At 36.3% G+C, this 22,684-nt stretch overlaps 1 long non-coding RNA gene across 1 annotated transcript; it reads left to right on the plus strand.

Annotated features, from left to right (window-relative positions):
• Positions 1 to 6,126: 6,126 nt before the first annotated feature.
• LOC147866711 (uncharacterized) lies at positions 6,127 to 18,968 on the plus strand. Its single transcript, XR_015529521.1, has 5 exons — positions 6,127 to 6,198; positions 6,328 to 6,461; positions 6,993 to 7,100; positions 13,396 to 13,793; positions 18,940 to 18,968. It is a non-coding gene; the product is annotated as an uncharacterized LOC147866711 (long non-coding RNA).
• The last annotated feature ends 3,716 nt before the right edge of the window (positions 18,969 to 22,684 follow it).

Genomic DNA, 22,684 nt, shown 5'->3' on the forward strand with positions numbered 1-22,684 from the left:
TTGTCGATTGTAGACTCTCAACATTGAAACTTAAAAATATCCCCTTAGATATTTTATCTTGATCTCTCCCACCTTGTGTAACATGTTTATTCATTATAAATCAGTTTGGTTAAATTTTGAATTTCCATGTGGGTTTATCTAATCTATGAGAAATAAGATTGCCACAATTTGTACTCATTATTTATTTCAAAAACAATTTAAATTGTAATTTTAGCGTGATTTGTTAACATTGCGGAACTTTTTCCTTAAACAACCAAGCATGGGGCAAATTACAAATAGTATGATATTAATTTTGTGGGACATGAAATTTGGTTTGGTATGTCCAAGTGATAGGCATACCATCAATGAGGTATCCATGAGGAAACATTGATTACCATTGGGATTCAAACATATAGGCTACATCTTTGGATTTGTCAAATCAGGTGCCCTTCCGTTGGGAGACATTCATACAATAGAGAGCAGAAATTTCCTGACAAGAATAAGTCATCAGGAAAAATATTTCCAAACTCGTACCTAGGGACCTCAAATCATCCTTATGCCCTAATTTCGGACCTAAGGACCTCCAAACATCCATAGGTCCTCATTTTGTACCTAGGAACCTTTAATCACCCCTAGGTTCCATCCCATTTCATCCCTGTTAGGGACCAATTCGAGAAGCAAATACAAGATATATAGAAAAAAGGGAGAGAATAAGTAAATAAGGATATTATCCAAGGAGTTTGATGAAGTGGACTCTTGACATGAGAAGGCTCACAAATGTGTTGAACCAAAATGGTTTGAGAAGACTCTTCACTTTAGAAGGTGTCGAGAATAGAAGGACAAAGAGGACAATTGTTGCTCATCAATATAATTGTCATGTGGAAAATGATAACATGCAATGTATGTTTTAAACGACACAATCATCCGTTGGTAAGACTTTTCAATGAGGTCTACAAAATATTATTTTGATAAGTAGCAATGTTGTAGAGATATCAATATGTGTTGATTTGCTTACCCTAATTAGAAAACTCAAGTTATGATCAACACACCTCCTCTTTAATAATTAATCTTAAACCACATATGAATGCCCTTCAATATATTGTTGTTCCCATAAAGGACAATCTTTGTTGTTATCTAGCTTTAAAGTTCAACACAAATGATGGTATGTGCATTATTAACATGATAAATTATTGAGTCGTAACCATTGTTATAATACCACAAAGATGGAAAGGTACATTGTTCACATGCTACACTGACAATATTAGGTGTTGAAGATGAGCATGTGTGTGGAAAATGCATTTTTCTTTGTTCTATCCATCATTTTGTTTATGGATCATGTACTACTGATTGCACTTCTATATCTTTATTGGTCATGTATTTGTTTCTCTTTGACATTGTACAACGTCACTAGGTTATGCAAATGCATATAGAGCTCGACCTACTGTACTGTTAACAAACACCACTTAATTAATTGCGTGAAGGTATATTCAAACTTCAAATGTTTAGTCTCTTTGATGGACATCTAGATCTCTCTCTCTCTCTCTCTCTCTCTCTCTCTCTCTCTCTCTCCCCCCTATTGACATAATTGAGAGTTTTGTCTTTCTTCGTCAATTAAGTCATAGGGACTACACCATTTATTCACTAGTCAAATCAAACAAAAAGGTTTCCATACATCCAGTAATTGGACTCTCTTTTGGGTACACTACACATTACAAATTAACAACCTCCAAGTAGGTTCACATTTTCCACCAAATTAACCATGATTTCAGGTAGTCTACATAAATGACATTAACCTTTGCATAATCCATCAGATGTGTAGAACAGAACAAAAGGAACAACCAATAAATGTTTTCCTTATAACACCCTCCCCCGCTTGACTCGCCATTTGGAGCCTCTACCTCAGGGTGTTACTCTACCAAAACCTTGATAACAATGATCAATGAGGTCCTAAACTCGTCGTAGTTATGAGTAAGAACATCGGATGCATTACTTAATAAGCATGCACACACTCTCTTGAGTCTTACATGTGTGAATTTACACATTGCATATGGATGTGGGGAGGATTTATGAGTGCCACAGGAAAGCGATGAGTGCCTAGCATGTGTATCCCATGGTTTATCCTTGGCCCCAATAAAGGTTTTATTATCACGCATTTACTAATTGTAAGGGTTTTTTTTCTTGCCAACACTTATCATTGCCTCATATGCCGCAATCTAAATTATCGATGCAAGGAAACCATTATCATTTGAATGTATATGATGAGGTTGAAGATAGATGCAAGTATTTTGTAATATGGGCATCCATGTACTACAATTTGTATGATGATGTTGATTTGAATTTCCAAGAATTTCGCTTTTTTGTGTTGGCTCTAGAAATGTAATCCCATGCATGTAATCATCTCTCTCTTTCATGTGACACATAGATGCTCACACATTCAAGGTGACATGTTGAGTTTGAAAACGTAATTGTCAATGTCAAATCACTTTATGTAAATGCAGATAGAAGTTTGATGCTTTTTGCTAATTACAATTGGGTTGCACTTTGGATTTCTTGAATCAAATCAAAGGCTATTCTGTAAGTTCTCATGATTGAGAAGTATTCGTGTAAATGAATAAAAGGCTTGGGGTATATCTATGGTTCTCCCATATGAATATGGGACATTTATAGAAATGGTACATGTTGCCTTAATCAATTACAATTGATTATCTTTATACAATTTCATTGGACCTAATGATTCCCATCAGATGGAGACACTTACCATACACTAGTTATATTGATTGCTACGACTTCTCAAGTGGGATATAGGTTTTGCCATGCCATATTAACATTAATGATCCCACTTCAATGACCATGCCTACAATTGTAATTATGTTCAATGTTTCACTAGATGATTGTAGTACATGAATAAGATGTTGGCATTGAAGATCTAAGTTAGGACCTGGTTGCATTGTTAGTTATCCACTACATCCAAAGCTATGTTTGGGAGTTTCAATAACTAAAATGGAGGGCAATGTTGTAACGTACAACCATTCGTTTTCACTAGTGCATGTGTGCTACTAAACTAATGCTTATGGTAAAAACAAGCCATGCGTAATGTGTGACCATCAATAGTAGTTTCTTGCATAATGTACGAATTAACATAGGAAAATTGACAATTTTTTGTAGAAAACAATGACATGCTTTCTCTTATGAAACTTGCATGTACACCACACAAAAATTGACTACGAACTCATAACATAAATTATTCATTAACTCGTTGATTGACTCAGTGACTCACACACACTCCCTCTAGCCTCTCTATATGTCTTCTACTAGCTTGTACAATCAGCTAAAGCAAATACTATGTTCATTGTTGCGACACTTTTAGTACAATCTCAATTTCAAGGTACTAAGCTTTCTTTTTCTACATGTGAGACATATCAAATTACGTAGCAAATGTGACATTTATAGGTCTATTCGTTTGCTTTGACCCCTTTGGAAATATAATCTACGTATCTAATATCTCCATCACTATATCCTAGTGGAGGTTGTGTAAACTTCCATCATCTAACATCTTGTTTGGAAGAATGTACAAACTTTCGCTTCCATAAGATCAATCACCTCATCATGTCTCTATCTTAGTGATCAACTCTCTTATTCACACCCAATTGGATTTGACACAAAGAGACATCATGCTCTCTAGTGCAACCTCTATGGAGGTCTTTCGACATGGCTTTGTTTGAAGGTAGGGTTCAATTACACAATGTACTTCAAATTTTAATGATGCGTAATGGTATTGTTTCAACTTTCAACCTTGATATTTGCTTTTGTCCCTCTCTTTTTATGTGCCTAGCTCTCATTGGTATCCATGACTTGTGATCTTTGGGGCTATAATATTAATACATATTAGAATTATATATTTTTAATCTTTTCTGCATATATATATAAAGAGGGATGCAAGACAATTTCTATGCATCTTTCGCTCCTTCCATCTTTCTATCAAACCTCCTTTAGTCCCTCTCCTTGTATTTGCCCATATTACATTGGTTTCTATATTGTGTAGAAGAAGGGTGGATTCCCAAAGAAATTTTGTTAGCATATTTGTGCCCTAGCTATACATGTTCTTTTAAACTCAAGCATCGGCACAACATTATTATAAGGAGGCATTTGATGTGGTCTGTAATTTGCATATTTAGCTTTAGTTATTGATATCCTCTTATCATCACAACCACTTGCACCTTTGAGTCACATATATATGCTCTCTACTTACGCGTGAAAGTGAGATGTGGCTATTGCAGAAGATACTATTTTGTAGAATGCTAGAATATGAGTCCTACAGGTAATGTTTCTCGCAATCCTCCCAACTCTCTTTTTGGGTTCCACAACTAATGTTATCGGCTTCCCGATGATGTTATATTATATATTCTGATCATCTTTACTTCCACCCAACCCTTGTGGTTTTTACTTCTCCTAATCTAATATGAGCCATTGTTTCTTTGTATGTAGTAGACCTTCTTTACATATATTAAAGGCCATGCAAATATGAGCCATTGTTTCCCTTATAGAATTGAATGAAATCCATGTAAATGGAATCAATTCAAACTTAGGGTTTATGAACTGATTTTTATTTATTTATGTTTTTAGTTTTTCCTCTTTCCAATCAATCATCTCGAGCATAGGGATATATATATATATATATACACTAAAACGTCATGTGATCCAGTGGTGTGAAATCTATACATATATACACCAGCATATAGTAACTTAAAAAATATCCCGACGAGCCATATATCTTCCTCTCCCTTCCCTCTCTTCTCTTCTTCAGCTTGTTAAGGATACAATGGAGGCGATGGTCTATGAAGGATCGACGAGGTCTGCAACGTTCAGCTGCAGAAGAGAGAGAGCACAGCCTTTAAGAATATTCAAATGGGAGATCAGCCACAGATGATATGATATAGATAGAGAATAGGTTATGATTTATAATTAGCTAGTCGATATATATAGGATTTTATACTGTTGTTTTTCTTCATAATTAAAAGAAAAAACAAAACCCCATCATATTTTTTTAAGGGCTGTGTCGCCTCTCTTCCGCTGCTGAGACGATGCCATTTGGGGAAAATAAAAAATAATAACTAATTAAACAGAAAAATAATAGGAGCAAAATCGAGAACAAAAATGAAGAAACGCCCCCGACAGTAATAATGAGGTAATGTACAAAAAGTACGAAACAGTGTCATATTATTATTACTAATCTGTATAATTAGCTCAATTATTTATTTGCTTGTTTTACATCAACCTCGGAAAAGGTTTCTTCTTACATGTCACCACCGAAATATCAATTAATCGGAGAAAAACAAATAAATGATAAAACAGAAAAAAAGGAAGGAAGGAAGATGTGGGGGGAGGAGCCATCAATGGAATTATAGCAGAGTATTGAGGCATTCATTAACAAGTGGGAGAATCATTCATCAGTTATCACCTTTATTTATTATTGTGCAACACTAAAAAAAGCAACAAGTTCCCATGCCCCGGATAACAAAACACATTTAAAAAGAAAAGGAGCGAAAACTTAAAAAATAAAATTAAACGAACTAATTAATACTAGAACATATAATTCCCAAGAAAATAATAATGCATCAATAAATAAAATCTTCGAAAAAGAAAGAAAGAAACAGACAGGGCAGACAGGACAGCGTATTTAATTAAAAACAAATGCGGAAGAAAATCTTGAAGATTAAAGAAGAATGGGGGGAGGGGGATAGGAGTCAGGACACATTAAATACAAAAAAAAGATGACAAGAAAAGAAAGGAGACTAATTTGGTCATGTTAAAAACGTATTGTTTTACACACATGTATGTATGTATGTATGTCTGTATGTATGTATGTATGCATGTATGTATGTGTATTCCTACGCAATTACATGCTATATCGTACGCACACACATCTACGTATACTCCTCAGTCTGCAGCTGCAGCCAAACGCACATATGTCCCGCTATTACACTTCTCTCTCTAGAGTCTATACACAGAGCGCGCGCATACATTTTCTCTCTATCTAATGTATACACCGCGCACACACCAGCCCTTCTTCTCACTCTACCACAGACAAAATCCCTTCTTTCTCTCGGATCACACAGGCCCTCTCTCTCTCTCTCTCTACACAGACACTCACACAGGTCCTCTCTCTCTCTTCTCTGCCACGTTTCCTTGAAGGCTCCTGACGCTGCTGTTCTTTGCGAGGTAAATTTTATCTTCATTGCCTTCGCCGTCACTAGAATTAGCATGTTCTCCTTTATATTATCAACTTCGTCGTCGTCTTCATCACGTTTTCTGCAGTTTCTTTGGTCTTATACGTCTATAACCTGACAGGTTTCAGTCTAAGTCATGTAAAAGATGCAGCTTTCTCTAACTTCTTCGTCCGTCTTCAATTAATCGTCTTAAAATCTGCGGTTCTGAGTAACGGAAAACAACAAGATATAATCAGCATATTCCTGCAGAATTAGGTATGATTATATGTAGCCAACGTACTGTAATATAATGTATTAGGTTGTCTGGTATGTCTGTGTGTTTCTTTATCTGTAGAGATTGAGGGATTCAGGAGTTTCTGAAGAGATGAAAGTGTTGTATATGCCATGTATGTTATATGTAATTGTCACGAGAAAGAGGGAGATCGAAGAAAGAGCGAAAGACGTAGTAATGTTTATGAGCATTTTTATTACAGAGAGCGCGCCGGTCAGGTCAATACTATTGTCTGCCAAAATATCGTTATGTTTGTGTATCTTTAGTTGGAATGAAAAGAAAGATTCTGGTAATTCCCTCTTAGAAATCAACATGCTTACACCAGAAACATAGAAAGACATAGAGAAGTGTTTATATCAATGTTGTTTGCCAAAACTGTTCTTATATGCGTGTTTCACCCGAGATGGAAAGAAGATGTGTGAATTTCCTCGCGTAATGATGATCATTATATAAGCTATATGAGAAGAGAAGGCGAGAGAGAAGAGAAGATAGTAACTTGATGTTTGAACCTGCAGCACATATAGTGTGAAACGATGAAAACAATGGAAATCAGGTTTGCCTGAATATATATGATGTTGGAGCTTGGAGCAGGACTATTACCCTCTCTTTGTTCATAATCACAGGTATGCGGTTTCTTCTCTTCTCGTAGGCTGAGTATGCTAATCAAACTAATGTTTATTTTTCTCTTTATGTCGGTCTTTCTAACTTCTAGTCTACGTAATATTTAGTAAGGGTGATGATTTTTGTTTTATCTTTCTCCTTGCAAGTTGTGGCTGCCAAACATATTAGTAATCATTTTTTCTGGCTTCTCATTTTCCGCTTTTAACTTGTTTGTAATAACCACCTTGTCACTTCACCATATTAAACTATAATATGTTAACGAGGCAACCCTGCATTCTCTGTATTATTAGATATGAGTAAAATGTCAGAATCTATAATCTGAGAGAAATGATCCGTCAGTCTTCATTGAAATTTATTTAATCATCTGCTTGAAACAAATCTCAGAATCTGTGCACAATATGAAAGTAGTTAACTCAGAACCTTAGTTTAAATCAAATCAATACTCCATAGGAAAAAAGTTCATTTTGAGTTTTTCTTCCTCTGAGTAAAATGAAAATCTATATTCCAGTATAAAAGCACGATCGTTTTGGTTTACTTAATTACCTCGTTTGAGTTAATTTAGAATCTATAGTAAATAAGCATCCTTTACATTTATGATATGCCTATTCTAATTGTAAGCTTAAGGTAAAAGATTAATGTAATATTTACTCTTTCCGCATTTAAACAACATACTATCATAGCTATTGAATTATCGTTTTAGTGCATGGACGAAGTTTTCGTCACAACCAATATAATGAATTGCAGAAGGTTTGTCGAGACTATTGATAGAGATTGAGATCATTGTAATTTGTGAGTCTATCCTTAGTTCAATAGTAGATTTAGACTAAGAATTATAATATGTAATTTTCTTATGTGAGGGAGGTTCTTTTAAGCCTTGTAAAGGAAAATTTTATTTATTGATTTTTTACCTCTGAAGGAAAATTATCATGTTTATGGATCATATGTTTTATCTTATTTCTATGAACATTACTAGGGAATCAGATATAATCCTTGATATAGGAAGAGTGTTTTTCTTTATTCAATGTGATAACTGTACCTTTCCTATTCGACATAATATAAATATATGTAATATATTGTATCCTGCACCGGTAATACGAGTAGAGGTTTTGTTATTTATTCAATATATTTGGAAACCTATATATATATCGTGTCGCTTATATATTTAGTCTGTAGTATTACTATATTTATGGGCCCATTGACGCATGGTTTTTCTTTGTAACATTTGAATCATCATCGAGAATGAATATTCATAACACGTTGGTTCTTATATTAGAATATGAATTGGTAGTATATATTTTAAGCCTCTGCAATATATATTTTGATTCAAACATCTATCATGGTCCATATATTTGGATATGGATTGGTAGTATATATATAAGCCTCTGCTGACGTATATTTTGTTCTTCTTGACACCATAACTGAAGCATAGAGGGAATATACGTATATAGCAAAATTCCTATCGCATATAATTAGATATTATTTGTGTATTATTTGAGAAATGTCAGGGTTCAGAAAACTGGTCGGAGATTCACCCACCGCAACCACAAATTCCCATTCCTATTCGAAATGGATAGACAATACATGTAGACCATGCTTCATTAGAAAAATTATTCTGCAACACCAAACTTTTCTCTTTACGCTTGGTTTTCAGTCCGAACGAGTTTCCTTCTTTTATAAGCCCCTAAATTTGCGTTATCGTCTAATATCTCTATAAATTATAATTATATATCAAAGTAACAAATGGTAGCCAGATTGTGATATTTTGCCAATCTATTATTTATGACGGTACTTCCATTCCATTTTAAACTCTGTAAAGTCCATTAAATATGTTTGATCTTTTATGCTAATGAATAATATTTATAAGCCTTACCATCAATATAGAATATATGAACATTTATGACGAGGAGTTATCCTGACTTAGCAGAAAAGGAAATGATGCAATGGTTCCACACATATGAAACTCAATGGTGGTGAAACTGTAACTTCGATATTGTAGTTCTGAAATATGTATAATGAACACTTCGTTATTTTATTTTAAAAGGATGCTATTCATAATTAGGAGTCTAAGTTAGTGTCAACCTAGGGGAATCCGATACCTTCATTTGTGTAATGTCCAATTCCATCTTCTATACTTATTTTCCATAACTAATTATCTACGCTATGGCCCAGCTAAGGCCTCCTTGTGAGAGACCTACGCTTCAGAGGGAGTATTAAGATCAGTTATTACATTATAGAAACAAATTAAGATCAGTTATTACTGCTACATATTAGCCACGATAAGATAGGTGAAATTAGAGAAGTACCAGCATGGAAACATAAGTATCTTCCAGTTTATTGGGAGATTTGAGGAATACATATATCAAAGATAACTCATCAAAATTGAAACAGTGAGTGTGTTGAACAAAAACGATAGATGTGAAGGATTGGTCATCGGAAAACCAATAGCCGTTGCCTTTAATTTAACCAATTGCTTGAAAATGAAATTGGCAATTTGGAGAGGTGAGAACGAGTCCTAGAGTACAAAGACGCTATAGTATTGTAGTCCTGGTGGATCTTTTTATCGTGCGCCTATCTTCCGCCAATAATTGTATGAAGTGTCACATATCTACTGCGCCTATCTTCCTGCAATAATTGTATGAAGTATGTCACACTGCTAATGCGCCTATCTTCCTGAAATAATTTTATGTAGTGTGTCACATTTCTAATTGTCAGGCGCTGCTTGGATCGTGCATGAAAAACTGTAGGATTATGGATATCATGTTATAGCGTTATGTCCATTTTGTCTTTGTTAATATATCTAGAAGAACACACCGTACATGAAATGTTGGATTTAGCAGTCAGACCCGCTGCAATACATGCATGAATACTATGACGCCTTATTTTTCTGTACCAAAGGTACATATACACTCCTATTTAAACTCATCCAGCTGCATGATCGTGTAAAACCTTGGGTAGTGCGTTTCTAGTGCTTTGCCCACAAGAAGTCCATGTCTCAAGTTGTTCGTGTACTCAGTGAAATACATCAGCCAACCAAGGTTGTACCAAGTAGGACATTCAACATTGCCCAATTTTTAACATGGTTGCATGCATTTGTGAGCAAATACGTTACCTTACAAGTAATTTATCATTGAAACTTAAATATTAGAAACCCGTTATTGGTGCAGTGAATATCTTCTCTTATGAAACTTTCCCAACTAACAGGGCATTGAAACATTTAGGGTCCTAAAATCCTGCTTGGGAGAAGTAGAAAATTTGAACTTAAGCTTTACATTATAGATCATACGCACTTAATAGATGACTCTACACGTTTTCTGGATTAAATGATTTCCACTACAGTGTCATAGTATATGAGTGTATAGATGGTCATTATCAAGCTTTTCATATAGGTGAAACCGCGAGGAAAATCTACTTCTTATTCTAGCTTGGCCTCAGCTTTGAAGGAACTTTTGGCATTCATGAGTCAGATGAGCTATTTGTAATGATCTCTTGCAAGAGAGAGAGAGACAAAATGGTGAATGGTAATAAATCATATTGGTATCACCAAAATACATGTCGGGAGGATTATGCTAGGATTATTATTACTCTAAGCTGCAAACAAAATTAAACTTGATTTACTAGATTCAACATACACCAATTATTTTTATTTTCCACGTCACGATACAAGCTTAGTTTTGTTGTGCAAGAGTTCAGACAATATTAACGTTTTTTTCCTCAAAGATTCAATAGACTATATTGAACCAAGAAGAGTCTTTACTTTTGGTTCAGAACTTGCTATGGTTGAATCTCTTCCACAACTGTTCAGAACATTTTGGATTATGAAAAGATAGAAGATATTTTAGATTTTATTATCATCCCCAGATGAAATATGAACTATAGGAGGAAACGTGAAATGTTTTCACATAGTATGCATGGAATCCAGTTGTGATTTGCAATGTGCAAAAATTGTAGCAATGCACATTCCATTTGAGAGTGCTTAGTATCACTGTAAAAGAAATTTAAATACGGAGTGGACCAGATTGACAATTCGTGGTAAACAAACTTAAATATGGTCAAAGGCCGAAAATATATCAAAATGTGATAATTATCAAAGTTGTTCACAAAGAAATATCTGCAGTGGATAAGTCATCTCACCTATGTCGTACATCCTTGTCTCAGAAGCGTTGCCTTCTAAAGTTTCACCATTTTGAAACTATGATTTGTTATAATCAAGCATTTTCGCATTTATACTCATGTATTCAAATCCTTCGTCCTTGTGCAAATACTCATTTATGATGAATATTATAAAGTTGAATTCTTTTATCAGAGAATTCATTGACCAAGTCAAAATTTGGGAAGTGATCCAAGATACTTTCCAAATACTACATTGTTAATCACACTACTTTTGTATCTGTAATAAGCACTTGGAATGCAATTGTAAACATCCATTTGGAACCCAAACGCTTTTGCTATAATTTGTCTTTAAATTTCTATAATTGCATCCCATACATCTCTAAGAAGTAAACATGTGTTTTTTTTGTAAACCTTAATCATGCACTCAACATCCCTTTCCATGGTCATAACTGAATGGGACATGCATTGTTTAGGATGCGGGAGCATGTATTGTCCATATGTAGCTTGACCCAGTAAAACGTCAAAGAAAGCATTTGTAATCATTTGCAAAACCAGATACTCAATAATAAATCTAATCACCCATATGTTCGCTCATGCATCACTTACCCAGACTATTGAATATTTCAGAGCGGATAATGATATGCTTGCTAGTTTTGGCAGGTTTGCCTTTACCTATGTTACACCTGCTTGTTTTATAGATTCTTGGGTTTGATTTTGCTGTGCATTTTTCTGAGATTGTATTGAAGCTATTTCGGAGAACATGTTATGTTTCCTTGCCATTTGTTCTCAAAGACCCTTTGGAGCTATGCATCAAAACATTTCGATGTAGTGAAAGCATCGATAGTGTTCACTAGGTTCTAATATGACCCCAATGATAATCAAAACTTGAATCAAAAGATAATACTTCAAACCATTCATGAATATACATCTATCTAATGTGTTCTGTTTGTGTGGTTGAGAAGCTTAGGACCTTTTTTCATTGTTTAGTGAGACATGCAGATCTTTGGGCAAACGGATCTACCAATTGTGCCATTCAGGTATGGAATCAAACGAATACTACCTATGCCATTGTGATTCTTTTTAAGAAATAAGACAGATATGCTATAGCCTCTGTCAACAAAGCTTTGGCTCACTAGCCAAGGTAAAGTAATTGTCGAAGAACAACTATTCAAACACAACAACTGAGCTGTGGTTGTGCAAAGATCTACGGAAGAACGAAACTGCCAATTCTGCCATGAGGAGCTGGAAATCCAAAGAAGACCATGTACACAGGGTAATCGAATACGAGAGTGCCGTGAGTGTTTTTCTCCTCTCAATTAGGAGACAAGTGTAACTTGGATCAGTCCATGATGAGGATTTTTAAGTGTTTTTAAAGTCCATCCAAGGCTAATGTTTAAGTTCCATTCAAATAGATCGTTGGCACTATATGGATTTCATTAATTGATCGTTTGGTCTTGTAGGACATTTTGCTATTAAAATAGTGGCTCATTATCAAACCAATTACTATACAATTTAATGAATTGTTCAGACTTCTTTAGTGCGTTATGAATTGTTTCCCATTTTTTGCAACAAGATGTGTACAAATATATACTTTGGACTTTTCATGTCATGGGTAAAACCCATGTCTTTAGTTGATTTCATTGGTTGTGTTTAGACGAGCTTTGGAAGATTTTTATAAGATGTAATTACAGGATACTATCAACAAATCCCTCTATATTTGTATGAGTTTGAGAATTTATAGTGTGCAAGGAGAACCTGTAATGAGAAACTGAGGAAGGTGCAATGTCAATTTAACCATTTAGTAAAGAGTTTGTTGGAATCCTGCATTTAAACCACCATTTTCTAACAGATCTATATTAGATATGATCTATCTACTTAAAATAAGTAGAGTACATTCCCAAGTTAAATAAGAAGTTATGAATCTAGGACCTAGGCTCATTGTTACTTTTGGTAGACTTTTTTAATAACTATAATTTTGTATATATATAAATATAAATACCGCTATTTAAGAAGGTAAGAGTTGTATATATATAAATATAAATATAGTCTATGAGAATAATTAAAAAAATTTAACGTTTGCGAGAACACAAATACCGAAGTGCCTTAAATGAATTAGCGTAAACAGAACTATTTCATGATTATATGATAGAGGAGGAACTCCGATGAGAGATATATCATTTGGATTAGGGACCTCCGAGAAATTGGAACAGCAACTGATGATAAGGTAGCGAATCCGAGGATGGAGACTATTTCTCCTCTACGATTCCTTAAAAATCGTATATTGATTATTATTCTCTGACTCTTTTAAGGTAAGCTTTCATGAAAGAGGTCATTGATATCAGCTGTTCGCAGTTATGAATATAGATATTTGTGTATGTGTTTTATATGATGTGAGCTAGATTCGTCGGTCTCCTAAACCCACCGACACCTCCGCTTTCATTTTCATCCTCATGTCGCAGTCATGCTGCCCACTACCATGGTCTCTCTCCTAATCGATTGCCTCTGTTGTAAGAGAACTAGAAGAAGAAGTCGAATTTCCGCATATATGAGTCCTAGAGACCTCCCTGCTTCTGCTGTCTACAAAGGTATTTTAGTCTCTCACCTCCTTCCTCAAATGCGTACAGGCTATCGGGGTGATTTATATAGATCCAATTTTTGAGTTACATGTTTCTAATTTAGTGATGACAGGTTAACAACCGGGATATTTTGCTATGCATCGTCTCTGCAACATCTTGACTAGTGGATGCTTTATTTGAGTCCATCAATAGATTCGGAGCTTGGTTCGTACAGCTGCACTCTACATGTTACCATTCCTGTGAAAATGCTTTGTTTATCAGCCTTTTCTGTAATTTCATTACCTGTGTTTTCTTACAGGTGTCAATCTCTTAGGACCTATGTATTATAATGCAAAAAATAATTGGAGAGTGTATGCCTTGACTACATTCATCCCAATGTGTATCGGAAGAGAAGTTGACCATGTTTGACCCTGGAGTTACACAATCTCTGCCTCTGTTGACCAATATTCACAGCGCTGCTCTGGAGGAAAATGGCCAACTGTTATGATGTACTTTGTATCTGTTATGACTACAATTCAATTTCAAGCTGACTCTGTGTTCCTTAAAGCGTCTCCCATAAATTAATTCCTTTTGGCTTTGGTAGCTCACATTATTACATGGCCCATTGTAATTACCAGATTCATGATACTTCTAATACTCTGCTGGTGAGTAGTGCTTTTCTTGATATTCCTGGTGGACAGCTGCAGAATCCAGGCACCGATATATACTGATGCAAACAGAAGAATCTCATGATCCAGTCATAAGGAATTGCATCTGGATAGGTCCACCTTTCTCACTCCAATCCCCATCAATCTCTCCTCAAGAAGAAGAAGACGCCCGTTATTGAGTCGTAGAGAATTTGATAAGGGTAATAGGCACCTTTCTGACTTCGATCCCAATCAATCTCTCCACGAAATCAACCTAAAGCACCTCAAGCCCTCTCAGTAGCCCACAACTGCCATATCACGCTTCATATTGGATTGGTTATAGACATTCGCAGGATCAGCTATTGTGGGACATCTCCATTCTTTACTACAACAGGTGTGTTTGAGACCATACTTGCATTTTGAGCATGCCATACACAATTCTCTTTATATTATCACCCGTGGTGACAATCTAGAGTGGGGGACAACATCCAGCAGATCATTCAGAATAAAGCTTTCGTAACATTGTCTAGTTATGTGTCATATAAAGTCATCTTTATCATTTTCTGAAAACACATAAAGCTACATTTTGTAGGAGGAAGTACTGTGGAGATGCTCTAGTATGTAGGAGCATCTGTAGGTAGCCTCCTGTGTGTGTAGGCTGATCTGCATGTTCATTGGTCTAGAGGATATCATACTAATCCAAACTCATCAGGTAGTGAGTGGTGGTAAGGGCACATAGTATTCCATGCTGGCTGGAGTGCAAAGTTGACAAGGTGTTCTATGATTTCCATGATCTTTACTGGTGTTGTCGATATGTCTTGTATTGCGTTACGCATGGTCTTAGTTATGACATCAGTCGTCGTCTCAAAGTCTTTGTGCCCTGTATCAGTTGGTAGCAAGTTCAAGATGCTGAGGCCTTTGTTTTTGAACCAACGTATGTACTGCTATGCTCTCAAAGATCAGTAATGGTATGTCCCCTATATCTTGTATTATGTTGCCCATGGTCCTATCATGCTATCGTGGTTTCCTTTTATGCATTAAAAATATTACCTTGAATTGTCTGGGCGGTATTGTTCTTTGAGTACATTTGTCTAGAGGCCAATTTGTCTATAAGATATGTACGGAGTTCTTTGTTGCTATTCTTTATCACTGTTGTTGAATTACCTTGTCTACTGTTAGTACGAAGCTCCTTTTTCCAATTCTGTTATCATGGCTTAAAATTCTTTGAATTGCATGGTTCTGATTTGGTGGATGACATGATAACAACCAGGATATTTTGCTCTGCGTCATCTCTGCAACATCATGACTAGTGGATGCTTTATTTGTATCCATTAATAGATGGGTAGCTTGGATTGCTACAGCTGCACTCTACATGTGACCATTCCTATAAAAATGGTTTGTGAGTCAGCCTGTTTTGTGATTTCATTATCATTGTTTTCTTACAGGTGTCAATCTCTTAAGGCCTATGTATTATAATGCAAAAAGTAATTGGAGATTGTCAGCCTTGTCCACATGTCTAGACATCTGCCTCTGCAGACCAATATTCACAGGGCTGCTGTGGAGGAAAGTGTCCAACGTTTGTACGTACTTTGCATCTCTTATGACTACAATTCAATTTAAAGCTGACTTTGCATCTCTTATGTACTTTGCATCTCCCATAAATTAATTCCTTTTTGCTTTGGTAGCGCAGGCATTACTCTGCTCGTGAGGTTTTTCGTGATATTCCTGGTAGACAGCAGCAGAATCCAGGCATTGATATGTGCTGATTCTACAAGAAGAAGCCCATGACCAAGTAATAAGGAATTGTATCCGGATAGGTGCACCTTCTCACTCCAATCCCATCAATCTCTCCTCAAGAATAACAAGAAGCCTAGGATTGAGTCATAGATAATTTGATAAGGGTACGTGCAGCTTTCTGACTACAATCCCAATCAATCTCTCCTATGAATTCAACCTAAAGCCCCCCAAGCTCTCTCAGCAGCCCAAACCTAGGCTTGAACTGGCTAGTTTTATGGAATAGCCGTTTCTAGGATCAGGTATTGTGGGATATCTCCATTGTTTATTGCAACTGGGAAAGGCATTTATTTTTTTATGATGCTTGGTTGTGTATTTGCATTGTGTTTCAGATCTTAGTTGCATTTGAGCATGCCATACATAATTCTCTTTATATTATCACCTGTGCGAGACTATACTATTTATGCTTGGACAGCATACAGCAGATCATTCCGAAGAAAGGTCTTCGTAAAATTGTCTAGTTATGTGTCATGAAAAGTCATGTTTATCATTTTTTGAAAACATATCCTGCATTTTGCTGGAGGGCGTACTGTGGAGATGATATAGTATGTAGGATCATGTGTAGGTAGCCTCCTGTGTATGTGTAGGCTTGTCCGCAATCAAAGAGGATAGCATACTCATCCAAACTCATCAGGTGGTGAGTGGTGGTAAGGGGACACAGTACTTCATGCTGGCTGGAGTACAAAGTATACAAGGTGTTCAATGATCACCATGATCTTTACTGGTATGGTTGATATGTCTTGTATTGTGTTACCCATGGTCTTAGTTATCACATCAGTTCTCTTCTCAAAGTTCTTGATGCCGAGGCCTTTGTATTTGAACTACCTTATCTACTACTATGATCTCCATGATCAGTAATCGTATGGCCCCTATATCTTGTGTTATGTTTCTCATGGTCTTAGTTATTACATTCCATCCCCTTCACAAAGCCCCTGTGGCAAGTTCTTGATGCTGAGACCTGTGTTTTTGTACTATATTTTCAATTGTCAGTACGGAGTTCCTACCTCCTATCATGCTACCTTATCTATTGCAATGATCTGTAGGCTCATCTGTATTTCAACTGTAGGATCATCTGTACGTAATCTCCTGTGTATGTGTAGGCTCATCTGTATGTCAACTGGTCTAGGGGACATGGTATTCCATGCTGGGTGCAGTGCAAAGTTGACAAGACGGTGAGTGATCTGCATTATCTTGTAGGGTCGATATATCTTGTATTGTATTACGCATGGTCTTAGTTATTACATCAGTCCTCTTCTCAAAGTCTTTGTGCCCTGTATCAGTTGGTAACAAGTTCAAGATGCTGAGGCCTTGATCAGAAATGGTATTGCCCCCATATATTGTAATATGATGTTCATAGTCTTAGTTATTACATTCTGTCCCCTTCTCAATGCCTCTGCCTTGGTTCAGTGGGTGGCAAGTTCTTAATGTTGAGGACTTTGTTTTTGAACTACTCTTTCCGCTGTCAGTACGGAGTTCCTTCGTCCAATCATACTATCATGCTTTACTTCTATGCATGAAAAATATTACCTTGAATTTCTTTAGGTGGTATGGTTCTATGCGTACGTTTGTCTAGATGCCAATTCGTCTATACGATATGTACGGAGTTCCTTCGTCCTATTCTTTGTCACTGTTGTTGAATTATCTTGTCTACTGTTAGTGTGGAGTTCCTTCTTGCTATTCTGTTATCATGGCTTAAAATTCTTTGAATGGCATGGTCCTGATTTGGTCGATGACAGGATAGGATTCTTCACCAAGCTCCAGAGATAACACGGGGACCCATTAACTTCTTCAAATTGGATCGACCAGGATATGTTGCTATGCATCATCTCTGCAACATCATAACTAGTTGAGGAGCTTGGATTCCTACAGATGCACTCTACATGTGACTATTCCTATGAAAATGGTTTGTGTATCAGCCTGTTTTGTGGTTTCATTGTCAGTGTTTTTTAACAGGTGTCCTCCCAATGTGTATTACAGAATGTCTAGACATTTGTCTCTGTGAACCAATATTCACAGCGCTGCATTGGAGGAAAATATTCAACTGTTATGATGTACTTTGCATCTCTTTCAACAACAATGCAATTTCAAAACGACTCTGTGTGCCTTTTGGCTTTGATAGCTCATATCAATACATTACCCATTATAATTACCAGATTCATGATACTTCTGATACTCTGCAGGTGAGTAGTGCTTTTCGTGATATTCCTGGTGGACAGCAGCAGAATCCAGGCACTGATATGTACTGATGCAAGAAGAAGCCAATGATGAAGTCATAAGGAATGGTATCCGGATAGGTGCACTATTCTCACTCCGATCCCCATCAATCTCTCCTCAAGCAGAAGAAGCCTATGACTGAGTCGTAGAGAATATGAGAAGGGTAACATACACCTTTCCGACTCCGATTCCAATAAACTGTTGTTCCATAATTGCATATTTAATCTTCAAAAGTAGATTCAAGAGACTGTCAGTACAGAGTTCCTTCATCCTATCATGCTATCATGGTTTACTTCTATGCATGAAAAATATTACCTTGAATTTCTTTAGGTGGTATGGTTGTATGCGTACGTTTGTCTAGATGCCAATTCCTCTATAAGATATGTACGGAGTTCCTTCTTCCTATTCTTTGTCACTGTTGAATTATTTTGTGTACTGTTAGTACCGAGTTCATTCTTGCTATTCTGTTATCATGGTTTAAAATTCTTTGAATGGCATGGTCCTGATTTGGTCAATGACAGGATAACAACCAGGATATGTTGCTATGCATATCTTTTAACTACAATTCAATTTCAAAATGACTCTGCATGCCTTTTAAGCGTCTCCCATAAATTGATGCCTTATTGCTTTTATAGCTCATATCAATACATTCATGATACTTCTGATACTCTGCTGGCGAGTAGTGCTTTTCATGATATTCCTTGTGGACAGGAGCACTTTTCTTACTCCAATCCCCATCAATCTCTCCTCAAGCAGAAGCTTACGATTGAGTCGTAGAGAATATGAGATGGGTAACATGCACCCAATCAATCTCTGATCAAGTCATAAGGTATGGAATCCGGATAGGTGCACTTTTCTCACTCCGATCCCCATAAAGCTCTCCTCAAGCAGAAGAAGCCTATGATTGAGTCATAGAGAATATGAGATGGGTAACATGTACCTTTCTGACTCTGATCCCAATCAATCTCTGCTATGAAATCAACCTAAAGCACCTCACCCCATCTCCGCAGCCCCTAATTTTCCTAAACCGGTTAGTTTTGTGGAATAACCACTGCTCTGTCTCGGTACATGTTGGATCGTCTGTAGGTAGCCTCTTGTGTATGTGTATGCTCGTCTGCATGTGAATTGGTATAGGGGATATCATTTTGATCCAAACTAATCAGGTGGTGAGTAGTGGTAAAGTGGGGAACATTGTATTACATGCTGGCTGGAGTACAAAGTTGACAAGGTGTTCTATGATCTTCATGATCTTCACTCGTATGGTCCGATGTATCTTGTATTGTGTTGCCCATAGTCTTAGTTTTTACATCAGATTTCCTTTTCTTAAAGTCTTTGTGCCTTGTATCAGTGGGTAGCCAGTTCTTGATGCTGAGGCCTTTGTATTTGAACTACCTTATGTAAGACTATGGTCTCCAAGATCAGTAATGAATGGTATGGCCCTATATCTTGTATTATGTTTCTCCTGATCTTAGTTATTACATTCTGTCTCCTTCTCAAAGCCTCTGACCCTTGCATCAGTGGGTTGCAATACAGAGTTCCTTTTGAGGCTGCTCATGTTTTTAAACTATCCTTTCCACTTTCTGTACAGAGTCCCTTCATCGTATAAATGACCAATGTGGAAAAGAATAGAGTGATCCGAACAAGATATTATTAACTTAGAAAACAAGATAACATGGATTTGTCAGCAGGCCACCTTATATGGACATACATCTATCTTGTGCGCTACGTAGTGTGATAGGGCGGCTGCGAACTTCATCACATTAGCTACAAATTGAGGTAGGCAAATATATACGACTACCTCTAGAAGAGAGAATTTGCCAATTGTGACATCAAGGAGTGGAATCTTAAGAACACTATGTTTGTCATTGTAGTGTCTTTTCTGAAATCAGAGGGAGATAGCTTTACCTCTTTAAACAAGGCTTTGGCCCACTACGCAAGGTATTGGAATATGAGGACCATCGATGCCTAGGACTTTTCTTGCTAGAGCTCAAGAGACATAGGGAAAAGTTGTTGAAGAATACAACCACACAAGCTCATCCACAAAGAACAATCACAACTTTCTTTAGCCCCATCACTCCTAATGCTAGAAGTCAATATAGAAATGGGATCCAGACTAGGATATAACAAAGGGGTTACAATTGATCGGGCAATGACAATTTGCCGTGCACGTAGGCCCTGGCCCATGGACCACAACCTCGACACCCTTGTCATTGACAGATAAAAGCCATTATCTCCCGCCATTGTAGGTGCTTCCCTCACTTCGGAGACATTTCCATTCTGGATCAACCTATGCTACAGATCTTTCGAAGACAAAAGCTACAATATACCTAACTTGAGGATCTTAAATGTGCCAAAAACCAGATTCCCTCTTTTCTTTTCTTTTCATGGTATTTACTTTTATATTTCCTGTGTAATATTTACTTTATTTTGATTTGTTCTCAAAGACGAGAAAACATTTAAGATGTAATCTCTTATTCGGTCTTATAGGCCATTTTGGCCTCTTAAAAGACGTTAATAGATCTTTCTTTCTTTCTTTCTATAGTGAACACCTACATTATATAGAAGCCTCAGTTTAGTTGTCTATATTGAATGCATGGGAGATTCTGATAGACCTTATGAACAGTTACTAGAAGCCCTGTTAACTGAAATAATAAAACAACGAATACAAATTGTGATCTCTTATTTGGTCTTATAGGCCATTTTGGCCTCTTAAAAGATGTTAATATATCTTTCTTTCTTTCTTTCTTTTGAGTACGCTTGTCTAGATGCCAATTCGTCTATAAGATATGTACAGAGTTCCTTCTTCCAATTCTGTTATCATGGCAACAACCAGGATATTTTGCTATGCGTTGTCTCTCCAAATCATGACTAGTGAATACTTTATTTGTGTCCATCAATAGATGGGGATTTTGGATTCCTACAGCTGCACTCTACATGTAACCATTCCTAAGAAAATGGTGTATTCGTCTGTTTTTTTATTTCATTATTGGTGTTTTTTACAAGTGTCGCAGAAAGAAGAAGAAGCCCATGATTGAGTTGCAGAGAATATGATAAAGGTAACATGCACCTTTCTGATTCTGATCCCGATCAATCATTCCTATGGAATAGGTACTGCTACTTCTTCTTTATGCTGAATGCTGAATTCCGCCTCCCAGAACATTCTTTACTTGTTCTATGTATGGGCATTTTGTGTTACCAATCACATTAAGAGTCCATCTCTTTTAATATCATGTTTTTTTTATTGATAATATCATGTTCTTTACTTATTCTATGTATAGGCATTGAGTGTAATTTCTGTCACATTGAGTGTTACTAATCACATTAAGAGGCCATCTCTTTTAATATTATGTTCTTTTTATTCGTAATGTTTTTGATAGTCTGAAATCCTCATTTTCCTTTTCTGCATCTCTGTTTGTTCCTTTGTTATATCAATTTGCAATTTCTTGGTCCTATTTGTTTTCAAAGTTGTTATATTTAGACGTATAGTTTCCCAAGTCTGGGTTCCAGTATCATCATCTGTCATTATCTCCAGGATGATTCTCGAATTTCCCACAGTTGGTAACAACTGATGTACCTATATTTTGATACAAAACCCACGTACCTTTTCATATTGATGGTTTCTTGGTATTTTTCATTTTCCTGTGGTAATCCTGTTTCGTCATTTCAGGCAATTCATATTGATGGTTTGTATTTTCTAGCGTATCCCTTTCTTGAATTTCCATCCCCTGAAGTTTAGTATGATTATCCCCAGTGTTAAACTATTCTCTGTTCATTATACCTCCTGTCTTTGGTAAACTTGTATGGTTAAAGTGTAAATAGCAAGTTCAGGCTAACCTCTCATGTTTGACGGAAACATACGAATGAAAAAAAATCGGTATTTTGAAATCTGATGTGGTTTTCTCTCTTACTTATCAATGACTTGATGTTATTGTGTCTTGTGCATTTAGTATGCATTGTTTGTTTATGCCAAACACAATGAATTTACCAAAGCAATAGAATGTAGGAACAAGTGACTGGTTGCTTCGCTTGTTGCAGCAGAGGTTGTCAGGACCTATGTTTGAACATCAAGGTTACTGTATTTTCATTTTCCTATTCCTTGACTTTCGATCATTTTCAACATTGATTTTCATGCAATTCATTATACTTGGATTGTTCCTCAACCCAAGAGGAATGGAAAACTGCTGGCTTTGGAAACCTGGAAATCTGATGTCATCCATCTAACAGTGGGTTGTATCATATTTTATTTTTTCATGCCATCAATTTACT

The sequence above is a fragment of the Azolla caroliniana genome, unplaced genomic scaffold (assembly GCF_043228905.1).
Source record: "Azolla caroliniana isolate FFs.n. ecotype wild unplaced genomic scaffold, voAzoCaro1.0.p SCAF_3, whole genome shotgun sequence".
NCBI lineage: Eukaryota > Viridiplantae > Streptophyta > Polypodiopsida > Salviniales > Salviniaceae > Azolla > Azolla caroliniana.